The 16271-nt window shown below is 40.0% G+C and overlaps 1 long non-coding RNA gene across 1 annotated transcript in view; it reads right to left on the reverse strand.

Annotated features, from left to right (window-relative positions):
• LOC145451181 (uncharacterized) overlaps positions 1-7334 on the reverse strand; it is a 30812-nt gene extending 23478 nt beyond the window's left edge. Inside the window, exons 1-2 of the long non-coding RNA XR_013918708.1 lie at positions 7136-7334; positions 2793-2908 (exon numbers count right to left, since the gene is read on the reverse strand). This is a non-coding gene — a long non-coding RNA (uncharacterized LOC145451181). The remainder of the gene's footprint in view (positions 1-2792; positions 2909-7135) is intronic.
• Positions 7335-16271: the final 8937 nt, after the last annotated feature.

Below are 16271 nucleotides of genomic sequence, written 5' to 3' on the forward strand. Positions count from 1 at the left end.
GCATCCTCCATCTCGCTACGGTTCCTGAGAATCCCCGCCGCTGGAGGGGGAAGGTGTAGCAGCTCTACAAGGCGCGCTCGTCGATCGTGTTGATTGTTTGATTACCAATTTGTGAATGCTTCCGCATCCCTTTTCAATTCATGCATGTTGATGCGTTACCTGGCAGTTACTAACTTCGCTCGCAATAAACGGAGCTCTCGCTTCAGTAAAATATTTCGTGCTCCCTTATCGTCATATCACACAATGAAACCAGAATGTTAGCGATGCTAACAGATTGTTTGATGGTATGGAAGGTTATGACTGTTGATGAGAGAATTCTTCAATATGATAATGAATATACACAAAGCAATGACTATGAAATGTAGGTAAATCGCGCCAGACGCGAGAAAATCTTTCAGGTTTTTGGAGTTTGCGCCGCCCTTCAGATGCTTTCACGCCTCCCAAGGGGGCGCACCCTAGTTTGAGAACTACTGGTATAGCCTATATTGTAATTCACCAAGTTTGCTGTTGTTACTGAAGTATGGAGAGCAGTTAAGCATGGCTGAATTAGCTAACGAGGCACGCATAGAACACCCATGTAAATAGGCTAATTATTCTATGTTGTGATTGTCAGGTTTCTAGAACAATGTAATTGAAATTGTAATTAGCAAAATTTTCATCCAATCACAATTACAATTACAATTACAATTACACAAAATAAAAATGCTTCAATGTCAATTACAATTACAATTACATGAAAAATGTCCTAATTACATTCAACTCAATTACAAATTACAATTGATCCAATTTTGGTTATAACTAATTTTGAGAACTACCTCTCATGTAGGCTACCATACGGGTCCATACGGCGGCGGACAAGCCATAAATGCATACGACTCCATACTTTCAAAATCGTAACAAAGCTATACCGAAACGGGGACTCGAAATCGTTTTCAACAGTGCTTACAAATCTCTGATATTTGGAGCTCCTAAATATGAATGAGAGTAGATTCAGCGACACCACACAGAGAGTTTATTAAACTCCTCTCTCAGCACGTTACAGTAGTCGAAATATATAGCATATTTCATTCTGGAACGCTGTCCTGAGTCAACGTTGAAACAACTACTTGCACCATCCTGATATATCTTTGAACGATACCAGAATCCGGGATGTGAGCGTTACGTTAAAAACGGCTGGTAAATTTTTTTTGAGACCTGGTTTGTGAGACGGACAGAACCAGACAACGATTCAGCATGTCTCGGAGAAGAGTATAGACACTCATTAATTCGGTTGGGGTTTAATTGGGGTCTATCCACAAAGGGTCCTGTATATAACGACTTTGATCACTTGTCCGGAGTATTCTACTACGCCTCGTCAACTTAGTCTACTTGTTTCAATAGTGCTGATATAAAAATACTTTGGAAGTTTGGAACATATTTTCTGCATGGTGTTGTAAATACACACTTGCTGCTAATGTTACAAGTGTTGCACGGAACAGTTTAGTAGCCTTCATGATAGTTCGAACAAGTTATATGTGAAATCTACAGAAAAGTTTGAAGTAAGAAAAAGTAAGAAAAATTTGAATAAATTCAGACGGTGTTATTAAGCGACAGTAGCCATTATAATGGAGTCTTCAACAAACAGCAAAGTCTCATTTCTTTCAAAAGAATCGGATATTCACAATCAAATAAGAGGTCTTGAATGACTTCGCTAGCTTCTCGCAGAAACTTCATTACAAATGTGCAATTAAAAAAACGCAGCATTAAATGAAATTTCCAGTATGACATTTGTAATGCATACATATGTCGCAATTAAATTTGTAGTAAATTTTGATTTTTAAAAGTTCACATGTCGGCAACATTTGTTTTGAAGTTTTTACCGTGCCCGTGTTCTAAAGTAGATGACTTGGTTTCATCGGAGACACGGATCATATTTCCAAGTCACGAGAATATTGCAATACAGCATCTGATGTATACCAGTACCAGAATGCGGAAGCGAGTGGCGCAGTTGGTTAAACACTGTAGTCACGACATCGATGGTTGATGGTTCGAGTCTCGGCTCTGCCATGTTTCTATATGTCGGAGGTTTATCTGGGCTCCTCATCGCCGATCCCGCAGTAATACAGTGCATTGAAAAGCCCAGACGAAGAGAGAGCCGAAGTCGTGAAAGGAGGCAGCAAATGAGCCGAAAAAAAGACTCAAGTTCAAGAAGACATGCCATTATGAAATTTACTGTGTGGGTGCAAATAACCACGATGTTGCAAGCGCCAATTATATGCGTTAATAAAACAACAAACAATAGTACCAGAATTTGATTTAGAAATCGCTCCGATTTGTCACAGTCATTATCATTTTGCATTGGTATCGGATGGAATTGCTTCTATAGAAATCTTATACTTCCTAATAGAAACGTTGATCGTGATGCCTAGCTGGACTGCTGTGTTTTGTATGTTGTTCCTTTGTCTTATTTCCCACGCTATGATGCTCTGGATTTTCCGCCACGTTACAGCGTTGAAGGCCGCACAACTTCCGATAAAAATAGTGTCGACCGCGCTTTCATTGGTAATAGGCCTATGCATTATCACACTATATACATGAACCAAACTTTCATGAAATATTCTAATTTTTAATCTTCCCAAAGATTCCGAGATTCCCTCCGCTGTCAGGTGATGAAATTGAAAATTTGAGCAATTGTTCCGAAATGTCATGTGCAATCGTGGTAGTGGAATAGCTATCGGAACCTTGAGTTGCCATGATCTCATATAGCGGAGACGGCACGGATACGTATACGTGATACAACACGACAATCTTACTTTTATTTTTCAACAGTAGCCGCAGCTCGCTTCACAAATTTGTGCTAAAAGTTGGCAAGCGAATGATTCTGGATTGGTAGGACACTGCCCACTACCTTGGTAGTGGTCGACGCAGCCTGTCAAAGGAGAAAGATAAGTATTAATACGTAAGTATGAATCATCATAAACAATGTACAGTAAAGTCTGGACGTGAATGAATACAGCTAGTGAGCAATCGGCATGTTATTCATGCCGAACAGAAATTCATTGTATATGATCAAGACAGGGAATATAGTCGGAATAGGCATCAAAGACGGTGCCGTTACCTTATAGCCCCCACTGTACGAGACAAATATGTGGAGCATTAAGTTAAATCCAAATGAGCAGTCTATTGTTGACATTTCATGTTCAAACGATTATAAACTCCCTCTTTTTAATACCAATGTTCACAAGTGAACGTTGTACGACGTGGCAACGGGCATTGTTAACCTTGAAACGTGAGTAAATAAGTCTGCGGGCATGATGCAGCTTCTTTTTTAAAGAAGAGGCAGCCTATTGTATATGGAGTCGAATCAAACCTACTTGTTGGGTACAAGATGGAAGAGGAGTGCTATGTACTCATGACTGTCACGAATGAAACTTTACAACGACATCAATGCGATTCGTGGCAACAAATAAATTCTTGAACTTGATACGCTACGAGATCATATACACATCACCATGTCTAATCACAAAGTTGGCATTATTCATTATTTGTAGAACGTATTATTGTCTTTTAGCCAGTATTCGTTTCAATATACTGTGCTGCGTTTGAAAATTATTTTTCAAAGGTAAAAAATGTTTTAACTGTTTTTGAATCAATTTCTTGCGCTGAACTCAAAAATGCAACCAGTTTTTCTCAATCAGGTCTACTTTTTTCTCCACGGCATATTCAATTATTCTAACTCTTGGTCATTATTCTACACCAAGAAACTAATTTCTGTGGTAGCTTGATTGGTTATGCATGCTGTAAATTTTTGCAAGATGGTATTTTTATTTGAATTCAAGGTTTTTGCCATGACAGCCGTTTTATATACTACTAAAATATAATAACACAGTTGAAATAAAGGCACTTACAACTAACCAAGAAATCATAATTTTGTTCAATGGCGCTCAACCTAACAGAAGAAGGTATAATTTGATATGTTACACTATAGACGCGTAAACACTTTTAACATCACAAATGTGCTTTAATTGCGAAATCCTTGCCAACATCAATGTGGGAAGTGTGAAATGAAAACGAAGCTCTCAAAATAGCTTAACAAAGAATGCGTTGTGCGGAACATGATGAGAAATTAAACTGATACTAATACTGATATTACGACGATAAATTCAAGAACAATATATATGATGTAAATTGTAAATCATCATCATCATCATTGGTTTATTAGCAATTTTTATCAGTTCAATACACCACAAAAATGCGATTCAATGAAAAGACAGGAAGGTGTCGAAGCGACATGGAGTAGTCAGCTATGGAATCAGACACCCGCCTTGGCATAGGCGATGTAAAGGGGAGGCATGCACACTGAATGAAAAGTAAAGAAGTTAGTAGGCCTATATAAAAAGAAAGTGACATAAATGGGGATGTCGTGTCACGGGAGGCGAGATCGATAGGTCAGTCGTGGTCCAGGAATGTTGAGGATGGAGTGTACTTCGACTTGAATGTGGACATGCTCGTCGACTGTCGGATGGCCCGCGGGATACTGTTCCACACATCAGGTCCGGCATATTTGATTGAGCGATGATCTTTTCGGTCGTCATGTGATATTTGGACGACGTGGACGCGCGTGTGTTGTAGGCCTACTTGTGCGCTTTTGGTTCCGAGGTAAAGAAGTCATTGAAATATTCGGGGCAACGACCGCAGTGGAACTGATACATAAACTTGTCGATTTCTATAGTTTCTGCATATCTTCTATGTTTAGGACGCCGAATCTCTTCAGCAGCGACTTGTTGGATGGGCAGACAGGACCCTTTGAGGCCCTAGCTATGATTTGGAGTACTTTATGTTATAGTTTTGTAGTGGCTTGAGTGCAGTTTTACTGGCAGCCCTTCAACAGAGAATGTCGTATTGTAATTTCGATTGGATTAAGGATTTAAAGCAGGGCCGGCCAACCCGTGGCCCGCGGGCCACATGTGGCCCGCGAGAAGGTTTTGAGTGGCCCGCGAGGTAATTTCCGAAATTTCTAATATCAAAAATGGATTGCACAGATTGTGAACTTGCAAGGCCAACCAAAAATTTGATGAGTTTGGCCGCAACACTTGAGACGTGATGACTAAAATATCGGTTCCGATGCATTGACAGATCCATCAGCCAGTCACATATTAGTATATCTTCGTACACTACAATAAAGCAGAATAATTTGCGATAGTTTTATCAAAAGTAAAAATTTTCCACAAGCTTAGCGCAACATGTTGTCACTTGATTCCTTGTTTTTAATATTGTGGCCCTTTTTGTGAAAATGGAAGAACGCCTAATGTATCAGATTGAGTCGAACTATATTCGCGATCACGGGACAAAGTGTCGTTCAACATATGCGACCTTGCGTTTGCGCTCGCAGTAAGATCGTTGACTATGAAACCTAGGCACGGAAAGATTGACGCATGTTGGTCGCAGCTTTCGATATCGATATGTCCATGCGCCGAATAGCCCAGTCCTCGCAAACTTAGCCCAGCGATATACGGCAGGCCCGCAATATACACAAGTGACAATATTATTGACCTATGAACTTCAAAAAAAATTCGCGCTTCGCGCGGTAAGTGGCCCGCGCAATATTTCGTCAATCGAATGTGGCCCTTTGGCTGAAAAGGTTGGCCAGCCCTGATTTAAAGAGTATCAGAAGAACCCATGCTGGCATGAAGCGTCTAAGGCTGTAGAACAGGCCGCACTTCGGTGATAATTTAGTGTCTAGGGACCGAATATGACTCTTCCAGGACATGTCCGAGTCCAGTAAAACCCCGATATATTTGGCATTATCTCTGTTGGAAACGGGCTGACCAGCGATGTTAACGGTTAGGCTTTTTTTTTTCAATTTACTGTCAGCAATTGGGATTTCGAGGCGTTTATGCAAAGGTTATTCTGGGCCGTCCACTCATGGACTTGGCATTTGGTCACTAGTCAGGGCATCCAACTCTGCTGTCCAAGATGCGCAAAAGAGCACGTGAGTATCATCAGCGAACAGTGTGGTGTTCCATGAGAAGGTTTCAAAAATGTCGATGACATATAAGGTGAAGAGGACCAGTCCAAGTACTGAGCCTTGGGGTACACCACAGGTCACCAGGTTAGGAGAGGACAAGGTGTTTGAGATCGCAACCATTTGTTGCTGACAATAAATGTCGTTTCAAAGATTTTCTTCTATTTTTGGAGTTATGTGGATCTCTCTTTAAGTACCAACGGTGGTCTGCAAACATGTTGAAGTCCCTGTATCCTTGATACCTTTCTTCCATCTAGCGAAAGTCTTGGTGGAATCTCTCTCCTTGATATTTGCTGTTATCACCACAGTTGACTGGACATTAGGGCTCCAAGGGATTGAAAGTTTTCAAGCAGCTCTTTGACCTGTGCTCATAATCCGGGCTTCTATGCTTTGCGGGGAAGTTTAAAATGACTACTCGAAAAGCTGCTCGTGGTCATTTTTTACTACACCCCTGTGTGCAGTGAAACCTTTGTCTTTGATCAGTTCACAGATCTGTGGCCTATGCCCAAAGATGATAATAATTCTGAAACCTCTTTACAGTATACTATAGGGCAGTGGTTTTCAAACTTTTTTAGACACGACCCCCTTTTTGATAGTGAAAAATTTGGCGCCCCTTACTCGTAATATTACATCAGATTGATAGCAATCGCAACGGATAGTTTGATGGCATTGAAGGTTATGGCTATTTAGGAGATAATTTTCAAATATGAAATTCGGAGAATAGACAATAGACAATGGATAAACCATGAGCTGGAGGTAAATCGCGCGAAGCGCGAAAAATTCCAGTCAACAGCGGTTTCGACCCCCCCCCCCTATTCAGATGCTTTCGCGTTCCCCATTTTAATAACCACTGCTATAGGGAATGGTCTTCGTCATAATTGAAATATTTTCTAAACTTTTCATCAAAGCATGATTGCAAAATCCTTTTTATGACGTCACAATTCTCAATCGCATAACGCTGAAAACTGCAGTTTTCGAAAATTCAAATGCAATTTGCCAAAAGCTAGACCTGATTGAAGAAAATGGATAATAGTTTTGGATTCAGCATAAAAAAGTACACCAAGAACCGTCAATACTATAGAAACCCTAAAATTAACGCAGCACAGTGTTATATCCTTAATATATACTTACTCGCTCTCGTGTTCCCCACAAAAGATGCCAGAAGAAACATGGCCCCGATGACCAAAAGTAATATAATTCTATTTGTGGGAAGCATCTTCAGTTTTATTATCACAAATTGCAGTCTGATAAAACATTCGTTTATAGCAGTGAGTAGGCCAGTATATACCGCAAAAATAAGCCATCTCCAACAACATTCATCTTGAACCAATAAGAGACCTACATCGTTGACTGTATGCATACACAATCTGTTTCTGCGTCCCTTCCCCGAGATGAAACATTATATAGATGACTTCTGTACTAATCCGCGAGGGTATATATCGACGATACTGAAAACATGTGATTTCATTTTTCAAGCTTAGCGTCGGATGTACATAATGAGACTCGTGAGTTTGTGAGCTCATTTCATCAACTAAAACTTCATTTACTGTATACTTTATGGAGCAGTTCGATTTCATTCAAAATCTGATATTTCAATTTTCGTGCCACTATGAGCGTGTGAAATAGACTGAATATCGTGAGTTTGTTAGCTCAGTTCAGTTCATCAAGGGAATTTCAAAATAACGCAAAGCATTTCGATTGAACTCATAACTTCTGACTTCATCTTTAGTGTCTTTATATACCTGCACCAAGTATCACATGTATTTTTGCTTCTCTCGTGCATGCAGGCAGCGCATGGTTCGGGTATATAGTATGGAGGAAATTCCGGTATGGAATATGGAAATGTGCAAGTAGGGTATGATGTTTAAATTTCTAAGTATGGTATGTAAATTATTATGTCAGACCTGGGCATTTTAGTGCCTGCAGTTCAAATACGGCCCGCGGCGCGATTCTGTCTGAAGCTCCAAAATATGCTCGGAACTTACTAAATGAAACGAATTTTAAATGGTTGCGCGTTTACTATAGAACAATAGGATGTATAAACTGAGCCGTATACTCGTTTACTTTGAAGCCTACCTGTAGGTCGCACGCGTAATCCACAGATTCAAAGTCAAAAGTCACTGTTCCATATAATATAGTTCAAACGGAATTTGTTGCCATATTGTCATTTTAGGAAATGCACGGTATGTGCATTCACCAGTTGTGCTCTACTATTCCACATTATCTAATTGAAAATCTTCTCGGAGGTGAAGAACTTCAATATACAATTGTATACTATATTTTTATTTCCTTCTACTTGAGCAACCTTATTGACTATACTTTAACCACCTCTGCTGATAAGCTGCTACAGTCGTAAGCATGGATTCTCCCAAGTTGTGACAAGTTAGCAATGGTATCGGATGCAGCGGTTCCATGTAAGTTCTTGCCTGGCAGCTTCAACTTATGCGCAAATACAATATGACGGCAACGACGGTTTGCCTCAAGTGTTAAGTATTGATCGAATTGTAGATCAGACTAGACCAGTGGGTCGTAAAGCTATTCCAGGTGGGTCGCGAATAATTTTTAACTAATACAGTTTCCTATTAAATTTGCCAAATATACCAAACACTTTATCTTATCGCAGTCAGAGGAGCAAATATCCCTACTCATCTAAATTTAATTGTTTTTGCACCCATAATCGCTGCAAGCCACGATTCCGTGCTCACAGTAAAACAAGAGTCAGATTTCCGTGACAACCATTTTGACTGGAGCGGGAAATTTGGCAGTTTGTTATTGTGTATGCTTCAGAATTGGAAGTATTTCCTTCATTCAAATGCTTTACGAACATTGAACGGAAAATGCATCAAATCAAGCCCGATTTATCGTTATAATGAGCCAACAATAGGCGTGAAAAAAGCTAATCAGAACTCCTATGCCAGTGGTTCTCAACCGGACTCCTATGCCAGTGATTCTCAACCGGGGGTCTGCGGACCCCTATGGTAGGGTTACCATTAATCCACATTCCAGACGCTTATTAGCGCCCACTAGCGAATATCAAAATGCGATATGAGCACATTGTGGATCAATATGACGTCACACCAGCAAAGCTTTGTCCCTCGACTATAGAGGTGGTCACGATCCGGTTCATGAGTATGTGGCTGTGTGTTGTAGGCTGTAACCAGGGCTGAAGCCACATTTTTCAGTCCCCTCCCGCCCAAATGAAAATTGATCTTGAGCCCATCGTAATCGATGCAACTTCTGGGGCTTGCTATATGCATCTGGTTGCTATATGCATCTGGTCATTAAATGATTTGAATGAATCATGTCAATTATATTGGTTCTTCCATATATTACTATATAATTTGATCCTCTCTCCGCCCACGTGATCAGAGTTAGCGGTAGAGGTGGAGGATAATGACTTCGAAAATGCAAGGAGCGTAATTGTACATCGTTAAAGTCATGTCCAAACGGCCTAATCCGACTCTATGAATATACCGTTATCTTGTAATTGCGATAACAATAAGACTCAATTCTGTAACTGAATGTTATTTTTATTTATTTTTGATCGTAGTTTTGCGAGGGTGGTAGTCCCCATATTAAAACCAATACACCTGATACTACTAAATTGCGCGCAGCGCCAAGAAAAATTTCATGTAGCAGAAATCTGCCCAAATATAATATTGTTTATGTTGATTTAAGGAAACAATTATGAGCTTACTTCAAAATTCCAGACGTCTCCGTGTATTGGCAGTGACTATTGAAAATATAGCGTAAATATGGCTCCATTGACGATAAGGGCTTGCGACACTGTCATAAACAGACCAAAATATATTTAACCAGGACTACATCGTTATGCAGCATTTTTACGATCGGCGGTCATCATCATCAGAACACCCATTCCATACCAATGATCGATATCTACATGCTATACCTGTTGAACAGACCACGATTTCGAGGTTTCCAACCACCCCACATCGTATGCGTCGACTATTTTGGGTGCAAATCGTCCTGAGGTTCAAAACCACCTGTTCAAGATTGATCCCGTACGCCTGCTACATTATTTACATCAGGCAACTTTATCAATTTCATTGATTGGTTGAATAAGCATCATTCGCTGACTACCTAGTACCTACTACCCACATGTTGTAGATTTCGCTCTTGATGTTGTGTGATTGCGGGTCAAGCTCATAGCACAGAGTCACTAAATATTTACAAACGGAAATCTGGATATTTCGAGCAAAATTTTTTAACATTTCAAGTCAAATTTTTAAAATTGTCGAGGTGCATGCTAGTTTAGTGTTGATTTTTTTATGCTGCCATTTGATTGCTCCAGTTGATACATTTGGCGACGTTTAAAACAACAATATGTGCTTCAGCATTGTGGCATTATGTGGCCCGAGTCGTCGAATTAGCAATATGACGTCATGAGGTTCACATTCGCGTTCACACAGAACATTTCATAAAGGTTCGCGTTCACACGAGCCTGAACCTTTCAGAGGTTCGCACCATCCCTAATTTTTACTGCCACCCAGATTTATCAATCACTCCAAATCGCTTTGATTTCATAGGAAACCTGCAGAGTAAAGCGATGATTTTAGGTGACCTCAACGCTCACCACTAGGCTTGGGAACTAACACGAAGAATGAAAGAGGACTGCGCCTGCATGATGCTATGGGCCGATTTCACTTGGTATCTTTGAATTTAACTGATCCTACCTACTTGAACATTTCCAGTAACGCAATAACAATATGGTCCTTGATTGAACACTAAATAGATTCGGCAGACATCGCGTTAAAATGCTATTCACGAGTGATGATGGGTCTGCTGGGCAGCGATCACACCGTCATTTTCACGCACTTTAACCATCAAGTCCCGAGGACATCAGGAGAACTCCCGCTGAGATGGAATATTAATAGAGATGATTGGACTGAATTTGCACAATCTGCAGGTGCGTCATTAGATGGCATTGCAGTCGAAGGAGATACGAATGAAGTATTCGGCGAATTTAACCAGTACGTTATAAATGCTGCAAGCAGATCGATAGCTATGAAACGAAATAATACAAAGCAAGCAACCCTCTGGTGGAACGAAGCTGGTGCGCGCGCCGTTGTGAGAAAAAAGCTGCATTTCTCAAAATGAAACTCACATTCGACATAGACGATATCATAGAATTCAAACGTCGAAGATCGGAATGCAGAAAAACGATTCTGGCTGCAAACAGGAATCTTGGCGATCATTCTGGACTCTTTAAATCATAAATCGAACTTGAAAAAAGTATGGAATGTCGTCCGCTCCAAGTCTGGTAAACACATTATCTTCAAAATACCGAATTTGTCGGTGTCTGATCGCCTAATCACCGACGATACTGATAAAGCAGATGGGATAGCTACGAAATTTCAACAAGCGAATAGCACATTACAGTATTCGGATGCGGCTATGTTTAATAGACTTCAGCTGAATACAATACTGTTTGAAAATGCTGATAGATATGATGATCTGAAGATAAATGTAATTTCAGAACTCAATGTAGCACTGGCAACGAAGAAAAACTCCTCGCCCATGTGGCGATATGATGAACTACGCCGTGTTCAAGCACCTGGATCCCGATAGTAAGTGCAAAATGTTGGAAATAAGTAATTTCTCTTGGTCATCAGGACAAATACCCGAGACCTCGATACACGCCATTATCATACCAATATTAAGTGATCCGAACTCGTATCGTCCACTCTCACTCTCACTAACAAGTCATTTCTGCAAGTTCATGAAACAATGATATCTAATCGACTATATCCTGGCATTTCGAGTCGAAAGTAAGAAACTTTTTGATACATCACAATGTGGTTCCGCCGCGGTAGACGTGCACTTGATCATGTTTTGGGTTTGCGCGACTCCGTCAACAAAGCAATACACAACGGGCGATCAGCGGTTGGAGTATTCCCCGATATCAAAAAAGCATATGATACAGTGTGCAGGGGAGCGGTTATCCACAAATTGTCAAACCTGGGCATTAAGGGTAAAATGTTGCATTGGTTGTAAAATTTCTTAAATGATCGATCATTCCAAGTACGTATATTGATTCAACTTTTGAATAAAATATTCATATTTATTCCCGAAGCTTTTCGGCTGACCCTCGTCAGGGAATATCGTCAGCCATATTGCGAGAATTCGAATAACTATGTTAACGCGAAACAATAACTTCATATTGAAGTATGAAGTTATTGTTTCGCGTCATTCTGAAGTTCTGTACCACAAATGGCTTGTTCAAATAACTATGTTTAACAACAATATATATCGCTAATTATGACGTCACACAGAAAATATACAAAGTTAGAAAAACGAGAGAACTGAAGCGTTGGCATGGAGATAGCGAAGCGACCATTGGGTCCTATTCTAGCCAATATATTTGTAGGATTTCATGAAGATAAGCTCTTCTCTTCTTGTAGGAAACCGCCCTTATCATACCATCGCTATGTCGATGACACGTTTGTGATATTCAATAATAAATCTGACTGTGGTAGTTTCCTGGAAAATTTGAACAGATTACATCCAGCATTGCAATTCACGTCGGAAAAAGAAATTAACAACCGCCTGGAATTCCTTGACGTTCTTGTGGAGAAACGGGGTGGCCAATTCCTTACCTCCGTTTATAGGAAGCCCACATTTTCGGGTCATTCCCTTCGATGGAGCTCTTTCATCCCAAAAAGTCGTAAAATCAATTTAATCGGCATCTTGGTTCACCGGGCGTTGATGATTTGTTCCGAGGCCAAATTGAATAGTGAACTTGGGTACATCCGTAAAATTTTCATTGACAACGGATACCCAGAGTATGTTATCAAGCGGACAATAAATAATAAGTTAAGTCATCGGAATGATACCAAACCAGAAGAAACCCCCGAAGAAGTTTCTCGTGAAAGTAGGGATGTGTATATTCATCTACCTTGGATTGTCCCGGTTTCTTATCGATTTGAGAAACAGATAACTTCAGCAGTCTACCGCTGTTATCCAGCGGTGAAAACCAATGTTGTTTTTACCACGATACCAATGTTTCCTGCAACCCGAAAGGACGTTCTCCCAGCTTTACAACAAAGTAACGTAATTTATCACTTCAAGTGCCACTGCGATTGTCGGGGAGAACTACGTAGGAAGAACTTCCAAACGGTTGCAGGACCGTATCAAAGAGCACATCCCACCGTCTGTCAAATCTTATATTTCGAAATCACAACATAACAATCCACTTGTCCTCGAACGTAACCAGGTCATGGGTCAAAAATCTTCTATCGGCAAACATTTACTAGAAAATCATACATATGCTGCTAGCTATCACGAGGACATGCTCTCTATATTAGCTAAGGGTCGCAATTTATTTCATTTGTCTGTTCTTGAGTCCACCATCATCACTATGAGTAAACCTAGTCTATGCCAACAGAAACAATTTGTGTATCATTTGAAAATCGCGCATTAACTTGTTTTGCTTCGCTATCTCCATGCCAACGCTTCAGTTCACACGTTTTTCTAACTTTGTATATTTTCTGTGTGACGTCATATTTAGCGATATATATTGTTGTTGAACATCATGGAAAACTGAATGGGATAGAACGGTAACTGCGTGGCCTGTCAATCATTTACGGTTGAATAACAATCAGTAGTGCCAGAATATTTTGATTGTTTGCTGTTATTCTCCGGCTTACGTAACAGCGCACAACGGGTCAAGTAAGTGCTATTATCATTATCGTAAGTAACTTGTCTTGTCTAAATTACTTTGAATGTAACTATTGACAGTATCTGGCATGTGCCTTGATAACGTTATGTAGTGAATGACTTGTAAACTCCTTGGCATAGTAATGTCCCAACACTGAAAACTCGGGCCTCTCGCGCTTTCCCTTCACTCAGTTTTTCTTTCACATTATCAGGTGATTACCAAAACGAAGGTCAACTTACCGACCCAGCTCTCGAAATAGCCGCCGGAGCGTTACTGCAGTGCTGACTGATTATGTCTCAGGCGAATTTGGCCCTATATTTAACCTCAATTCTCAAAAAAGAGGACATTTGGTCGTCCTCCAAGGACACTTTCAAAAAAGTCAAAAAAGAGGGCATATCGTCTTAGAAGAGGATGCATGGTAACCCTACAATACAGAATGTTTGGTGATGACACTGGCACGAAGACGATATTTTTTTTCCAATGGACAGCATCTGTTGCAACCTGTGCTAATGTTGAACATCATTACTATAAACGTTGAAGGCTACTTTGGGTAAGTTTGATCTATGTAGATGTCTGAGATCATGGGATGGTATTTATCCAAGTTTTGAATCGGTCTGTGCTGATTTGTTATGAGGCTTTCTTGTGATCTGTATAGGGCAAACTAGTTATTATTATTATTATTATTATTGATGAAAAGATGAGTGACGCTTTTCGCCTGTAAGGCCAGGTGCGTCACGGACTAGAATGAGCGATTTACCAAAATATGGTCAATAACCGATTTACAAGTAAGTACCACAAGATATAACAAATTCTGCAACATGGGATAACATTTCGGGGATGATCAGTAGATTTTCGAGTGTTGCAGTGATTTTGAGCTCGCGCGCCCTGTCGAATAAAAAGTTCCGATGAAAATCATATCGATTGCAGTGCAGCAAAAAATGCTCGACTGTTTCAGGTACTGTACAATGGTCGCATAGGTCGGTGTCGCTACATCCAATTTTATATAAATGCGCTTTCAGGCGGCAATGGCCTGAACGAAGCCGAAATATTAATCGTTCGTAAAGCCTATGTCGATGCATCGATGGGGGGCAAACTAGTTGTTTACCTAGACTTATTAGACCGAAACGCAGTTCATCTAATTCTGTCTAATCAAACTAATTTTGAAATACTGTGTACTGTGTAGCTATAATTCTGATGCGATTTGAAAAAACAACTCGAGTACTTCTAATTCAAATTCTAGTCTAATTTGGAAAATTTGTATCACTCTAATTCTGATATAATTTGGAAAAGCTGAAAATTTTCCTAGTTGTTCAGATCTAATGTAGTGGTGGTGTTAACATTTGTGTCACTCATGCCAAGAAACAGGGTTGTAACCTAGTCACAAGGTTCCGAGTTACAAGTTAATCTCACTCATATAGTTTTGACTTGATTCATTTTAAATTCACCACCGAGTCAAATCCAAGTCACGGAGTGGAGTGTCGAGTGCGAGACATACTGACTCGATTCCGAGTCATTGTGTTGACTGTTCGGCTCCCAGTTAATGTCACGCGAAACCCACTTTTTACACAACTCCGCCCGGTGATATTGAAGGCTTCGTATTTATAATATACTAATTTTCCTCACTTTCGACAGTTTCTGGTAGCATTTTCAAGTACCAGTAATGATAGACGAAATAATAATAGCATTATAACTTAATCATTTCACATTCTTTGAAACTACAATGAAACGCCTATCTTTGCAGACCCAACTTCGAGTCATATGACTTGGTCAATGACTAGAGTACAATAAGTCGAGTCATTTTCCGTTTTTCAGAAAATGACTCGAGTCACCAAAAAATGGCGACTCAAGTCTGACATTACAACCCTGCCAAGAACTAATGAAGGTTCACCTACCGACTGAAACCATTCCACCAGGCTGACATTATCTCATCACTTACTCTTGTCCCTACCTTGTTTGTGATCATCAGGATTTTATTTTTCAGATGTAGATGGAAATGTCCAATATCGACAACTCATAGCAGAACGCCACAGACCGTGCACTGATGGACGAGGATATTACTATGTCTGATATTGAAAAACCTGAAACTGTCACTGATACCCAACCCATTTGCTGGATGAAGGGTCATGGCTATCTTTCATGTTAACTGTGTTTATACTTTGGTATCTGCGTCTTCATCTATCCAGCTGTGCCCCGGATAGCTGTACAGAACTGGCAGGCATCTAGCAAGTTGTTGATTAATTGACAAGATTCCTTTTAATTCGTCAATATACAATCCTGCACAATGCACATGAATATTACAGTAGTTTATTTATTGAATAAATGAGAAATGAGAGGCTTACAAACATATAAATAGCAAGCAGTTACCAATATCTCGGATTTTAGTGTTCATATGACCACGGTATTTTATCCTCCTTTTTGTGGTAGTGTTTGATGTTATCGTCATTGATCCATCGTAGCCTTCGATGTAATAATGCTCCTTAATGACCGCGCGATAACTGATAACAATCATTAGATGTGCAGGGAGATAGTCAATAGCGCAGATAGCATGTGTTAATCTGAAGAAAATACAAGAGAATATTAGAAACTACA

This window comes from Botryllus schlosseri, chromosome 11, assembly GCF_051294905.1.
Source record: "Botryllus schlosseri isolate E-star chromosome 11, Bs_hap1, whole genome shotgun sequence".
Lineage (NCBI taxonomy): Eukaryota > Metazoa > Chordata > Ascidiacea > Stolidobranchia > Styelidae > Botryllus > Botryllus schlosseri.